This window comes from Gracilinanus agilis, chromosome 6 (genome assembly GCF_016433145.1).
Source record: "Gracilinanus agilis isolate LMUSP501 chromosome 6, AgileGrace, whole genome shotgun sequence".
NCBI classification, from domain to species: Eukaryota; Metazoa; Chordata; class Mammalia; order Didelphimorphia; family Didelphidae; genus Gracilinanus; species Gracilinanus agilis.
The window spans coordinates 274,623,838-274,631,544 of NC_058135.1; positions in this window are offsets into that span (position 1 = coordinate 274,623,838).

Here is a 7,707-nt window from a genome sequence, read left to right on the forward strand (position 1 = left end):
GGGAGATCTCAGAGGAAGTGGAGTTTGTACTCTGATTCCTGGGATCCTAAAGGAAGACTGTCATCTACTTGTGGGAGATTTTGGTAGAGACTATTAATCCCAACCTGAGTTGCCAGTTAACTTGGGCTGGGTTAGCTCCCAGAATCTACCCACCTGAAAGAGTGCAGCTGGTGGTCCTGGAAAAGCTGCAACATCACTGGAATGTGTCTGGACTCTGCTGTGAGGATACCCATTTCAGTCCTGTTGTTCTCTGGGCCCTGTCTTGTTTAGGTCTCAGTTCAGTGTAGATAAGTCCCTCCCCTGACCCTGTGGTTTGCCCTTAGTTTGGAAGTGTAGAAACCCTTATTCCCATTCTTTACCATAGTTTCCTTAATTAAATTTGTTATAAACTCTTGACATTTGCTTGCTAGTTTCCATAGGCTCCTTGTCTAGATGGTGCAGGGAGACAGTCACTCTAGGTCAGGTCTATCCTGATAGATCTCCTAAATAATAATTAAGTAATCCTCTTCACAACATATGGTTTGTGTAATCACAAAGAGCTGGAAAAAAGTGAATGATTAAACAGTAGAAATATGCTATCTAATGGAAGCAATTAGTCAATCAACTAATATTCATGAAGCACATACCATATACTAGTCACTGTGCTACATTTTGTTGTTACAAAGAAAGGCAAAATATTAAAAAATATAGATTAGAAAATAATATAAAATCTCAAAGAGTTTACAGAATAAGGGAAGATATCTATAACTGAATAGATTTTTTTTTACCTTTTTCTTAGAAGGAGAAAGAAGTTGAAATGTAAAGTTATAAAAAGAAGCTAATTCATTAGTAATTAATTAATTAAATAATAAATATAAAATAGTAATTAATAATAAGCTAAATAATTAATAAGAATTAATATAGCCAATAGCTAGCTTTTACATAGCACCTTAAAATGTTCAAAGATCTTTACATATATCATTTCATTTGATTCTCACGCCATCTATGTGATGGATAATGTTTTAATATCTTTATTTTACAAGTGAGAAAACTCATCTGTGAATCTAAGTTATCAAAAGCACAATAATTTGTTGTTGGTCATGTAATTAGCAATGTCTGAGACAAGAATTAAATTCAAGTCTTCTTGACTTCAGATCCAGTAATCTATCCATTGTGCTACCTGGCTAGTCTAATATGTAATTAAAATATTACTTTGATTTAATAATAGGTAAAAAAAGACAATGTGATGCCTCAAATTGATAACTAGCTCAAATAAACAGAGTTATTTTAAGAACTGCAGGATGCCAAATTTTTGTATTATTTTTAAGGACATTGATGTTTAAAGTTGAGCCACAATGGTTTCCCCTTAGAATTCTATGATTAAACAATTCCATAGTATTTATTAATTTTTATTTTTATTTATTTTTATTTTCTAAAAACCCTTACCTTGCATTTTTGGAATCAATAATGTGTATTGGTTGCAAGGCAGAAGAATGGTAAGGGCTAAGCAATGGGGGGTCAAGTGACTTGCCCAGCATCACACAGCTGGGAAAGTGTCTGAGGCTAGATTTGAACTTAAGACCTCCCATCTCTAGGCCTGGCTCTCAATCCTTTGAGCTACCCAGCTGCCCCCAATTCCATAATATTTCTAAGAAATATGTTAAAATTGACCAAGAACATAGTTAACTTTCCATGAGATAATGTAGATTAAAAGAATGAATGAGAAGAGGAGAGAAAACTCTGAGTTCCAATCCTGAGGAATAATTAACAGTGTGTCATAATGCATTTAATTTCTTTAATACTCAATGAGATTATTTGAATCAACTGATAAGGACTAAGTCAAGATCATTTCTTTTATTGGTAGTGTTGTACCCAAATTTTAATACCTAACCCAGGTTCATGGCCGAAGGAAGAATCACACTGACAATGCAATATGCAAGAAGAGGCTCATTCTTTACTAGCAATAATAGCTAGGGTCGCTAGGCAGAGAGGCATGCCTGAACGACCCCTTGGAATTCTCAGCCAAGAGTTTATATAGAAATGTTTGGGGAAGGGGGTTGGTACATACATAATTATCAAGGTAGTGTCAGGGACAGGTGGTCAGGAAGCATCTGGGGAGGGGGTGCTTCAGGGTCAGGAGTCTGGAAGCATTTGGCAAACATACATTAAATAGGCAAATATTGTAAAGCAGGCAAACATAGACAAACATTCCTCAAGAAAGTTAATATTCATCAGATAAAATAGCTTCAGTTTTAGGTTTATGATAGGGGGAGATAAGGAAGACTGTGCTAGGAAACCTTGGGGGCTGGGAGTAGCTTGCCCAGGCCAGAAATAGTTCAGTAGACTGCCAGACTGATTTTTAAATCCAACATTATGAACCCAAAGTTTAGAAATAGTTTGTAGGTTAGAGACCCCCAAAGCTTGTGCTTGTTCCCTGTTCCCCTAAGAATCCACCCTGAAGGGAATCTCAGGCTAGCAGTTGCAGACTGAATAATGGACCCTAGGGTAAATGCTAAATACCCTTTTGTCTTGGGTAGTCTTCCCCACTGTATCTGAGACCCTTACCCAGGAGGACACACCTGGGCAGGAACTATCCTTTAGTATCCATTGTGTAAGCAGCCCCTTCCCCTACACCCTAGCCTCTAGCTATGATCCCTTTCTCTAGCTTGATTGTATCCTGTCTGTATAATGTCAATCATCTCTCCCAGCCCCTGGATCTTCCCAAATGGTATATAAGTTTCCCAATTTCCTTTGTTCCTGGGAATCGTCATCTAGAGCTGTGGCACTCCCAGGGGCATCAGGGAGCAGAGGGAAGCAGTGTTCATTTAGACTCTGCACAAGGCGCAGCTCTGCATAAGAGGCCAGGTAGCCCTCATCCCCCTTTCTCTTGATTAAAGAGTGGTTTTATGACTATTTAATAGTTCTGCGTTTTTTTCTGTTAACCCTTCCTTTCTTCCTTCCTTCCTTCCTTCCTTCCTTCCTTCCTTCCTTCCTTCCTTCCTTTCCTTCCTCTCTCCACTACCACTTTCTTTCTTTTTTATTTTTCTCTTTGTTTTTTTCATTTTTCTTCCTTTTTTCATTCTTTCATTTTGTTCATCCATTCCTTCATTCTTTCTTCAGTTCATTCATTCATTCATTCCTACCTTCCTCCTCATTTCTGCATATATATTTTTTCTAGCCTTTCTGTTCCTCATGAGTGCTCATATCTTTTCTTCAATTTCCCAAAAAAGTCAGACTGGATTCCCTCTCTAAGAAAAAGCAAAATGAAGCAACAACAACAAAACCTATTTCCTTTGAAGGCTGCATAATTCAAATTTTTGCAATATATTTCTTTATTAGTGCAAAAATGATTTTCCTCACAGCCATGTCACATGATCAGTATATATGGCTTGGTGGTGGTAGCCTAGGCAGAAGTTTTCCTTTGTGGAGATGAAAATTAATATGCAAAAATACTAAATATTATATTTGTAAATATTTTATTAATAATGAACTAACAAAAGATACCTAACTAAAAGGTTACTAATCAGCTCACTTGCTAGAGCCAAAGAGAGAGAGGAAGGAGGTACAACCAACTATAAAAAAATAATGTGACCACGGAAATGTGGAGATGCAGGAGAGATTAAAGGAATTTGGGGAAAACTAAGGGCCTTATGGGGGAGGAAGTCTTAAGGTTCAAAATCTCCATTTATATGCCTTCATTCTATGATCCAAATGTTCTACATTTTATCATTGCCTTTTTATGATCCTAACATCATTGATCATTTTATGTGTGACTTGTTTCCCTTGCTACAACTAGTTTCTCCTGATATTTTTGTCTTTGGGCTCATGTTCTTGGACAATTTGAGTTGAAATATTTTCTTTCTTACTTATCTCTTGTAGTATCATCTTGGCCACCCCGAGGATGTATAACACCTAAATATGATACAAAACCCATTGCACCTTCAGCTCCGTAATAGTAAATGATAAATTGTAAGGGAAACTGAAAAGGAGGATGATAGACTGTATCCAACTCCCCTTACTTGGTAACTGTTACTCAAGCAATCTGACTGCGTTTAAACTGAAGAGGGTTATGTAACAGGTTAACCCTGGTTAAATAAAAACAAAAAACAAAACAACTCCTTGGAGGCAGATTATAAAAACAAACTTTATTTATAATGTTAAGGATTTAAAAGAAAGAAAGGATAGTAATAAGGGTTTCAAATAGGGGTTCCATAATTCTACCAGGGGTACTAAGCTTTCCCATTTCCCTTTAGACCTCGCAGTCTTGCTTCTTGCCTCAAATAAACTCAAAACCTTCTTATTTCTCCTTATTCTTTCTTAAAATCCCCAACTATCTGATATAATTTACTTCTAATATCATTATCAATTTACTTGTATACTGCCTTCAAGGTGAGCCCTGGAGGGCCAAATATGGCTTCTGGCCAACTTGGGTCAAGAGTCTCTTCACACAGTCAGGATCACAAAAACCAGGAAATCAATCTATTCTTTTCATGTTGTTTTTAATTTACCAAACATAAAACATATTAACCAGCAGAAATACTATGTATGTATATATATATGTGTGTGTGTATATGCATATATATTATAGTTTTAATAGAAATAATAGAGATATTGTTACTTGTTTTACAGAGATGGCATGTTCATTTTCAGATTGAACCCGAGATTCCAGTCTAATTTAGAATCTCCTTCATATTGCTTTCCATTTATTAATATGTTAACAAGTTTTCTTCTTATGTTGTTTGTTGTCAAGTTGTTTTCAGTTGTGTGACCCTATTTGGGATTTTCTTGACCAAAGATACTAGTGCTATTTGCCATTTTCTTTTCTAGCTCATTTTTAAAAAGAGGAAACTGAGGCAAATAGGGTTATATGACTTGTAAAGAGACATCCAGCTAGTATTTATGGCCAGATTCGAACTTAGAAAATGGAAACTTTTAGACTTCAGAGCTGGTATTTTATGCACTGCACCACTTAGATGCCCCTTTCTTTTATAACTCCACCCATTCCCAAATGTAACACTCTGCTTCTTCTAAGGAGGGAAGTATCCATTGTACATATGAGCATTAGGTGTCTGGTCCTGTATGAAGCAAAGCACACTGACCCATATTCATCCCCCAAGAAAGCATATCAATAGTACACACTTGTACAACTCAATGGCCCTACCTTTTTGTAGACAAAATTTCCTTGAACTTTTTTTTGTTTTTATGTTTATAGATTCCACTTCAATTCTTAATATAAAAGAGTCTAAGATTCACAGTGAAGTGCATCTCTAGGTTGCCTCTAGCATAACGGGAATAGAGTGTGGGAAACAAACATCCTACGAAGAATGGGCATCCAAAACCAGGTAGGAGCTGAGAAATATTGTTTTGAGAAAATGGAAATCTACTGACCTCCAATTATGGAGGCTAGTACCATGGCTCATAGTAGGGACGTCTTTTGGGCAGCTGGGTCTTCATATAGTTGTATAACCTTCTCTTAATGCCACCTTACTTTCAAATAATATGTGTCAAATCCTTTTATATAAATTCAAAGACATGATGAAAAATTATAATGTGAATAACTGACTATACATTTGTTTATATATGTGTCTTGATGGATGTGGGAATATTATGCATAGAGTGCACAAAGAGATTATTATTAAAATGATTGGATTTTATTTTGGTACACATTTATGAGTTATGGATTTGAGCAAGTCTGATGTAAAAATTTCTAAGGATCAGTCTATAAGCATTTATTACTTATTATGTGGATGGAAATTGACAACTCTTGGAAATTTAATCTTAGGAAGCTGAAATTGTGAATTGAGAGACTAAATGCTTTATGCATGGCCAGATAACTAATGTATTAGAGGAAGATTTTGAACTCATGTTTCTTTGACTTCAATATCAGCTTTATATTCCCTATGTATTTTTTTAAAAGAAGCATGGATTTAAAGTTCATGACTATCTTAAAGATTAAATACTTCTTTCCACTTATTTTATTTTACTTCTTTTTTTAAATTTTATTTATTTTTTTTCCATTGTAAGAAGGAATATTATGACCCTGGTTGTAAATTAATAATTTTATTAATCAAAAGTTGTAAGAGAAAAGGATGGAAAAATAAGAAAGAAATGTATAGGTTACTTTCCTTATTGTTCCATTTGGCTTGCTATTCTGTGTCCAGCATTGGGGGAGGCCAGCCAGCAACAAAAACAGAAGAGAAGAGTGTGGAAATCAGCTCTTGTCTCAGTTTATCAAACCTTTTCTCTGTTCACTAACTCTCAAAAATCATGTCTCAGAAGCTAAATGTGACTTTCTATTTTGCCTGGGCTGCCCAGGGGGCAGTCCAGGGGAAAATGCAAGGAATCACCCTGCCCCTGTCTTGTGATCTCTTGATTCCTTTTTCTGGCTGCCATTCTATACTTGTGATCCAACTCACTCAATGATTTCCTTACATAGTCCTTGCCTCTGGATCAAGTAGTCAATAGATGAGGATGAATTTCCTTCTCAAACCATGGTTATGTGATTCATGTTGTCTCCCTCCCTTCTTCCCTTCCACCTCCCAGACTTGACAAGCAATTTTACTGGGTTATACAGATATTATCACTCAAATCCTATTTCTATATTATGCATTTTTTAAATAGAGTAATCTTTTAAAACCATAACCCCAAATCATATATCCACATAAACAAGTAATAAATCATATTTTTCTTCTGGATTTCTACTCCCACAGTTCTTTCTCTAGATGTGGAGAGCATTATTTCTCATAAGTCCCTCAGAATTGTTCTGGATCATTGCATTGATATTAGTAGCAGAGTCTATTCCATTTGATCATCCCACAATATTTCAGTTACTCTATATAAGGTTTTACTGGTTCTGCTTATTTCACTTTGTATCAGTTCACATAGGTCTTTTTAGTTCTTTTAGAAATCAAGCATTTCATCATTCCTTATAGCAGTCATTTCCACTTATTTTACAAGTAATAGACTGATCTCTAAGGATAAACCACTTGTCCAAGGTCATGCAGAAAGTGACAGAGGCTAGATTTGAACCTATGCTCTCAGATCTCAAATACAGTCCTTTTCCCATTGTATCTAAGGTCTCCTTTAAGTAAGTGGATTTTTGTTGCCTTTATACTCAGAGAAGACGAAAAATGATATCTTTGGTGATATCTTTGACACACTGAAAATAAATTTAAGCAAGGCAGAATTGCACAAATTGTTGACACTCACTTTTTTTTTCAGAGGCATTGGAATTGAGTGGCAAGAAAAAAGTCAAGAAAACTGAAATAGCTTAGGACAGAGATGACAAACCTTTTAGAGATGGAGTGCCATGCCTGCCACCCCCTGAAACAGAGTGCCATGCCCCCCCAACACCTCATCCCATGATACCCCTTGCCCCAAATAGGGGAACGAGGAAACATTTCCATTGGGCTGCTGGGCAGAGGGGTGTGTGATGAGAGGCATATGTGGAGAGGGAGAGGATAGTGCTACCTCCCCTCCAGCTCTGCTCCCCTCCAGCTATGTGCCACACTATGAGTTGTGTTCCTCTCAAACCCAGCTCCTCTCCAACCCCACCAAAGGAATCACCTTCACCACAGACTCAATAGATTGCCATATGTGTCACCCTAACTTAGTATGTGAGCCACCACCTCCCTAGCATTTTACCCCAGAGAGGGGAGGGAGGAAGTGCTCCCATTGTGCTGCTGGGCAGAGGGGCAGGTGAAGTGAGGAATGCCCTCAGGTACATGG